We start from the raw sequence: 7,867 nt of genomic DNA, 5'->3' as shown, positions 1-7,867 counted from the left end.
TTCCTTAAGTCAAATTCTGTGTTTAAACCAGGGGAAAATGGTTCAGATCCTTCTGAATCTTATTATTTATGACACGGCTTTTGATTACAAAAATGATACAGTAAATGTTATGGCACCAAAATAACTCGTTACTGCTTAGAAAACAAATATATAGCTATATTTGTAGGTGAATGACCTAGATTCTGCTTTGTTTTAGCATGACCTTGAAAAAGCTACTGTGTTCTTGGTTCTTATTTTCATCCTATGTGGAATGGGGGTTTGGATGGGATGTGTTGTATATGACTCTGGGATCCTTAAAATCTTTAATATAGACTAAAAGGATTTTTTCCTGGAGTTACTATACTATTATAAAATTGTGAATGCCACTCTAGGGAATTTAGAGACTAAAGATAAATAAGGTTTGTGTATTTTTATTCTAATCAAAGATGGATTACAATATATTAAATAGTAAATATTTTTACTTATCAAGAATTCTCCATTTTTTTTTCTGATTTTTGAACTAAAATAATTTATTCATCAGCATCTTTGTCAGCAGTAAAAAAATTCTATCGGTACTTTAGTGTACAGGGTACTATATTAGGTGTTGGTGCTTTCACACTGGCCTCTTAGATATTATAAGAGACTGGGAAAGAATTTATTCTTTCTTAAAAAATGAATATTTTAGGGGGAGGAAAATTCAAATAAATGCTTATTCTGGAAAACGTTGAATATTCTAAAAAGTGGGTCCTTGTTTAGTAAAACATTGAGTATAGGTTTGATAATTCCCTGTGGTAAATGCTATGTTATGTGAGGAACAATTAATATTAGCAGAACTCAGTGAATGCTGAGACTGATTAAAGAAATAGTTCCACCATGAACTAATTGATTTCTTGCAATAGCACCACTTTGTTGACCAACTGAAAGAGGAGGATAAATACTGAAAAAGTATTTTGTTTTTGTGTGAAGAAATCAAGGAGTGTTACCAGTCTTCCCAGCCTTAAAGATATGGCTCCTAAGTGTCTCATGGAATTCTTGACATTTTTGTTTCTAAGGGTATAGCTCACTGGATTCAAGTGTGGAATAAAAATGGTATAAAATACTGAGACCACTTTGTCTCCTGGGAAATTTGTGAAAGGCCACACATAGATGAAAGTACACAGGCAAAAGGAAAGGGTCACAACAGTGAAGTGGACACTACAAGTGGAAGGGCTTTTGAGGACCCACCAGAGGAAGTTGCCAAATGATGAACAGGATGACAGGTGGAGGAGATCACCAAGAGGATAAAGCACATCAGGGCAATCACATCAGGACTGAAATCATGAACACTCCAGCATGTATCTATCTATGCAAGAAAGGTTAATCAACAAGGGGTGGTCACAAAGGAAGCTACCCAGTTCATCGGGTCCACAGAAGGCAGATTCATAGTAAATGTTAACTGACTCAGCATGGAAGATGTTAAAAATCCAGGAAAGTGTCACAAGCCCAACATACCTTCTCCAGCTGATGGATGCTTAAGTAACATAGAGGCTTACATATAGTCACTTACCCATCAAAAAATATGGATATGAGTAGCACAGTCCCCTAAGAGTTGGCAAAAAAAAAAAAAAAATGTAGATGATGCAGCCTTCAAAAGAGATGACTTTGTGCTCACTGAGGAAGTCTGCAATCATTTTGGGGGTGCAAATGAGGCTAGAGACATGTCAATGAAGGAGAGATTGCCCAACAGAAAGTACATGGGAGAGTGTAGGTGTGGCTCTGACATAAAGGTAAACAAAATAAGGAGGTTCTCCTTTACAGTGGCTGCATAGACCAAGGAGAAAAAGAGGAAATAGAAGATCTGAATTTCCCAAGAGAGACCCTGCAATATGAATTCAATTACAACTGTCTAATTATTACAGGCCATTCATCTGCTTTCTGGAAGTACTCTGACAGAAGGAGAACTAGGGAAAAATACAGTGCTCACACTCCAAGTGAGATTTTTTGGGGGGCATGAAATAATTTAATAGCAGCCCACCACCAGCTAGTTCCCTGTTGTATCACTCTCCTGTGCACGGGGTCAGATATCTCCCTCATGGTCTTTCTAGATATCTTATTTGATTTGATTCAAGATTGATTCTTATGATTTAGCAATTTGCTTACAAGTAAATGCAAATATTCATAAAAAGAAATAATCATTAAAGTATTTTAATAGTTACTCCCAGTTTGTGAAATAGTACTTTAAAAATTGCACAGCTAGCTGCCAACAAGTTTTTTAAAATTAAATTTATTGGGGTGACATTCTATATAATAAAAGCCTAATATGCTAAGTGTCCCGTTGTAGGGTCATCTGGTCAACCAATCAAAGCGTAATATGCTAATGATATGCTAAGGCCACTCAACTGCTCTCTATGATGTGCACTGACCACCAGGGGGCAGATGCTCCAACTGATAGGTTAGCTTGCTGCTGGGGTCTGGCTGATCAGAACTGAGCGAGACAGGCTGGACATGCCCTGGAGCCCTCCTGCAGTCCCTCACTGGCTGGCCAACCTCCCGTGTCCCTCCGTGGCCCTGATCCCTAGGCCTGGTGGGGTGCCTTGGCCTGGCCTGTGACCTCTCACAATCTGGGACCCCTCAGGGGATGTCGGAGAGCTGGTTTTGGCCCGATCCTGCAGGCCAGGCCGAGGGACCCCACTGGTGCACGAATTCGTGCAACGGGCCTCTAGTTGGTTAATAACATTATATAGCTTTCAAGTGTACAATTCTATGATATATCATCTGTATATTGTATTGTCTGCCCACCATCCTAAGTCAAGTCTCCTTTCGTTACCATATACTACCCCCTCTACCCTTCACTACTCCAATCCCCCTTTCCCTCTGGTAACCACCATACTGCGGTCTGAGTTTATGAATTTTTATTTGTTTGTCTTGCTTGCTTATTTGTTGCTTCAGTTTTATATTCCACATGATTAAATCATAGTTTTGAAGACAAAGGGAATGGTAACCTTTTTCAAAACATAATGATGATAGTGAAAGACTGAGTAAGCAATGTTTGAAAATCATGATTGATTATTGGTGGGAGCACAATAGTGGAAGGGAATATGGGCCCTGATCTCTTTATAGTGGGTAGAAAAAAGAAATAGGTCATGAGCAGAAGGAAAATGGCTGCAGAGGAACATAACCTGTTTCAATTTTCTAATAGAGATTGTCCAGAATGAAAGTTCTTCATTTCAGTTATGCAGACAGGAACAATCCTTGTTCTATGCCATCAAGGCCATACATTTTTCAGAGACTGGTGAACACAATGTGGTTAGAACCTGAAGGTTTCATACATTTCCAAGTATATATACTTATTATATTTTATTTTATTTTATTGTTGATAGTATTACAGATGTCCCCCAATTTGCCCCCCCCCCCCTTTAAGCCCTCCTCCAAGCCCTGCTCAACACCAGGCCTTCACTACACTATTGTTTATGTCCATTGGTTATGCATATATGTACATAAGTTATTTGGTTAACCTCTTTCAATCCCTCCTCCCCCACCTCCAACTCCCTTCTGAGATATATCAGCCTCTTCCATGCCTCCATGCCTCTGGGCCTATTATGTTCATGAGTTTATTATGTTCATTAGATTCCACTTATAAGTGAGACATGTGATATTTGTCTTTCTCTGACTGGCTTATTTCACTTAGCATAATACTCTCCAGGTCCCTCCATGCTGTCGAAAGGGTAAGAAATCCTTTTTTACAGATGCATAGTGTTCCATGGTGTAAATATACCACAGCTTTTTTATCCACTTATCTACTGGTGGGCCCTTGGGCTGTTTCTGGATCTTAGCTATTATAAATAATGCTGCTATGAGTAAGGGGTGCATATATTATTTCTGATTGGTGTTTCAGGCTTCTTAGGATGTATTTCTAGAAGTGGGATCTCTGGGTCAAATGGTAGTTCCAACTTTAATTTTTGAGTAAATTAAAAAAATAGTGTATACCAATTTGCATTCCCACCAGCAATGTACTAACATTACCTTTTCTCCACATCCTCACCAGCACTTGTTTGTTTGTTGATTTATTGATGGTAGCCATTCTGGCAGATGTGAAGTGACATCTCATTGTAGTTTTAATTTGCATCTCTCTGACGATTAATAATGTTGAGAATTTTTCATATGTCTATTGGCCATCTGTATGTCCTATTTGGAGAAGTTCCTATTCTCGTCCTGTGCCCATTTTTTAATTGGGTTGTCTTCCTTTTTTTGAGCTGTATGAGTTATTTATATATCTTGGGATTTAACCCCTTATCTAATGTGTCATGGGCAAATACGTTCTCCCATACAGTGGGTTTACATTTCATTTTGATGATGGTTTCTTTTACTGTGCAAAAGCTTTTTAGTTTGATGTAGTTCCAGCTGTTTCTTTTCTTTCCTTTGTTTTTCTTGCCCTAGGAGATGTATTGGTGAAAATTCTGCTATGTTTGATATTTCCCTATGTTTTCTTGTAGGATTTTTATGGGTTTGCAACTCACATTGAAGAATTTTATCCATTTTGAGTTTATTCTTATATATGGTGTAAGTTGGTGATCTAGTTTTATTTTTCCCTGTCATAGCGAGCAATCAAACTCCCAGTCAGTCGAACTCCTGAGGGGAAAATTTGCATATTAGGCTTTTATATAGATAGATAGATAGATAGAGAGGAATTGGAGGAGGTAATGCATAGGTATTGGGAGGGACAGGTAGGAAGAGAAATATATAATTTACCAAATTGCTTTAAAAATGCTTCCTTATATCTGAAAAATAAAAAGTTTAAGAATTAGCAATACTTTCAATAAAAGTTACAAAAACTATATAATTATTTTCTGTTTATTCAGCTCTATAATAATATTGTTGTTTATTTTGATTTTTCCAGTAGTATTTCTATAAATTCAAATACTTTATAGAGTAATGTAAATGATATGAAATCTTGTCCTTTCTGTAAAACACAATATTCTACAATATTATAACTTATAACAATTAGTTACAAATGAAAGCATATTATAATCTATTTAATATGCATATATAAATAAAATATAATTATTATTTCCTTATTTGACAGAGAGCTTCCCATACACCTTAAGTATAAAATTTTCCTTTATGAGGAGAGAAAGCAAATCTTAAAATTCAAACCCTGGGAAGGTAGTCAAATACATTATATTATTATTATTATTAAACAATATTAAGTAATTTATTTATTTAAAGTAATTAATTTCCTGATTAATATGATTATTTTAATAATCTAATATAATAATAGAAGAATAAGCAAATTAGCTGTGGTGCTGTAATGTCATGACTGATCTACAAGCAGCAGAGAGCTACAGGAGGGCGGGGCAGTGAGCTACGAGCGCACGGATTCATGCGTAGGGCTACTAGTATGTATATAAAACCTTTGCTTCTTAGGCAAACACAGGAAAAACTTTTTTTTTCCTTTACTTTTATAAATAGGCTTATTTTTCTAATGGAAAATATACTTACATTCTTAAGAAGCATAATAGAGATAACATGACCTTGACAACTCTCAGGAGGTTGGAGAAAGGGTGGGTGTGTATGTGGGGAGACAGAAGGTCCTGGGGTTTGTTCCCAGGACTGCAGTAACTTCTGGGCCTTTAATGGCTCTTAGTGTAAAAGTACCATTTTTATTTGTTTTTGAGGAGAATGCTCCCCTCCCCTTCTCCTGTTGCTGCTACTTCTGCAGCTATTCAAGGGTTCTTCTGTAGCTCCAGCCCTCTAGGATAAGTACTTGGGGAGTTTAAATAATTATTTCCCATATTTTTCTTTTTGAGTAGACTAATAATATGAAATCTTGTATATAAGAAGAGATCTTAAAAACAGAAACAAACAAACCCCTACAGTAAATGAATGAGTACTCACGAAAGGTGGACTGGGACATTAGCCTTAGAATCTTATTTCAAACAGCAAATGGATTTTGAGTGGCACAAAGCCCAAACAGTAGAGACAGAGGATTTCCTATATTCATAAAATGGTGAAGTGCAAACTAACTCCCTTAAAGATAAAAAAGCAAGTAAAAAACATCAATCGATAACCAAGTTACATTAAAGACAGACAAGAACTTCTACTAGCTGAGAGTTTCTAGTGACTGATGTCTTGAGAGGGAGACCAGGCAGATCGCCAAGATTAAGAGTTCTTGGCAGCTGCTGGGAAGTTCCTGTAATCCCTGCCTCGAGTTCTGCCCAGTATAAGTAGCTGGGGCCTCTAGCAAAGTGAAACATGCCCCATTTGTAAACAAATTAAACTAAACAACAAAGACATAAAACAGCAATCAAAGAGACACTCTATGCATAATATCTATAGGCACACACAACTGCCAGACAAGACTTAATAAATCAGTCCTTCCCATGAATCGTTCAGAAGATGTCTTATAGTGCCTGGGACTTATAGCGAGTTGCGGCCCAGAGGGCTCCCAGGTGGGGTGGCCAGTGAACACCCACAAACAGCCTGTTGTTCACAGATCTCATTATATTCTGCTCTCCATAAAAGATATTGACTGGTGTCTATAGTTGTTTTGGCTAAAATCTGCCAGTCCCAAGGAGTCATGTGATAATTTTCAGACAAAGCATTAAGGAGTCCTTTTGTAAATGGACTGTTAGCCCTATTTTCTCTAACACTTTTCTCTATTTCTTTTTTTTTTTTTTTTGCTGTTGCATTTTTATTTATTTATTGTCTAAAGTTTTACATATGTCTCCCTTTTCCCTGCTTGATACCCCACCCCCAGCCATTGCCACTCAGGGCAAGCCCTCACTGCCCCAGTGTCTGTGTCCATTGGTTATGATAATATGCATGCATACAAGTCCTTTTATTGCTCTCTAACCCTTCCCCGCACCTGCCATTTGTCTCTGGATCTATTCTTGTTCATCAAATTATGTTGATTATTATATCCCACATATGAGTGAGATCATGTGATATTTATCTTTCTCCGACTGGCTTATTAAGCTTAGCATAATGCTCTCCAGTTCCATCCATGCTGTTGCAAATGGTAAAAGCATTTTTAGAGCAGCGGAGTATTCCATTGTGTAGATGTACCACCGTTTTTTAATCCACTCATCTTCTGATGGGCACTTAGGCCGTTTCCAGATCTTAGCTATGGTGAATTGTGCTGCTATGAACACAGGGGTGCATATATCCTTTCTGATTGTTGTTTCTGGTTTCTTGGGATATATTCCTGGAAGTGGGATTGCTGGGTTGAATGGGAGCTCCATTTTTAACTTTTTGAGGGAACTCCATACTGTCTTCCACAGTGGCTGCACGAGTCTGCATTCCCACCAGCAGTGCATGAGGTTTCCTTTTTCTCCACATCCTCTCCAACACTTGTTATTTGTTGATTTGTTGATGATAGTCAGTCTGACAGGTGTGAGATGGTACCTCATTGTTGTTTTGATTTGCATCTCTCAGATGATTAGTGACCTTGACCATGTTTTTATATGTCTCTCGGCCTTCTGTATGTCCTCTTTGGAAAAGTGTATATTTAGGTCCTTTGCCCATCTTTTGATTGGATCATTTATCTCCCTTTTGTTAAGTTGTATGAGTCCTCTGCAAAATTTGGAGATTAAATATTTACCTGAAATATCATTGGCAGATATGTTCTCCCATGCAGTGGGCTTTCTTGTTGTTTTGTTGATGGTTTCTTTTGCTGTGCAGAAACTTTTTATTTTGATGTAGTCCCATTTGTTTATTTTTCCTTAGCCTCCATTGCCCTAGGAGCTGTGTCTGTAAAGATATTGCTACGACATATGTCTGATATTTTGCTGCCTATGGAGTCTTGTAAAATTTTTATGGGTTTCCGTCTTACATTTAAGTCCTTTAGTCATTTTGAGGGTTTTTTTTTTTTTGTGTGTGTGTGTGTGTATGGTGTAAATTGGTGATCTAG

The 7,867-nt window shown here is 37.5% G+C and overlaps 1 pseudogene; it reads right to left on the bottom strand.

The window, feature by feature from the left end:
* Nucleotides 1–948: 948 nt before the first annotated feature.
* LOC139003581 (olfactory receptor 4K3-like) lies at nucleotides 949–1,882 on the bottom strand (annotated as a pseudogene).
* Between the last annotated feature and the right edge of the window lie 5,985 nt (nucleotides 1,883–7,867).

This window comes from Myotis yumanensis, unplaced genomic scaffold (genome assembly GCF_028538775.1).
Source record: "Myotis yumanensis isolate MYYU_CA2020_CCGP unplaced genomic scaffold, mMyoYum1.0.hap1 SCAF_1, whole genome shotgun sequence".
Taxonomy (NCBI): Eukaryota; Metazoa; Chordata; class Mammalia; order Chiroptera; family Vespertilionidae; genus Myotis; species Myotis yumanensis.
The sequence above is the reverse complement of the archived record's forward strand: the minus strand, read 5'-3'. Positions and strand labels throughout refer to the sequence as shown.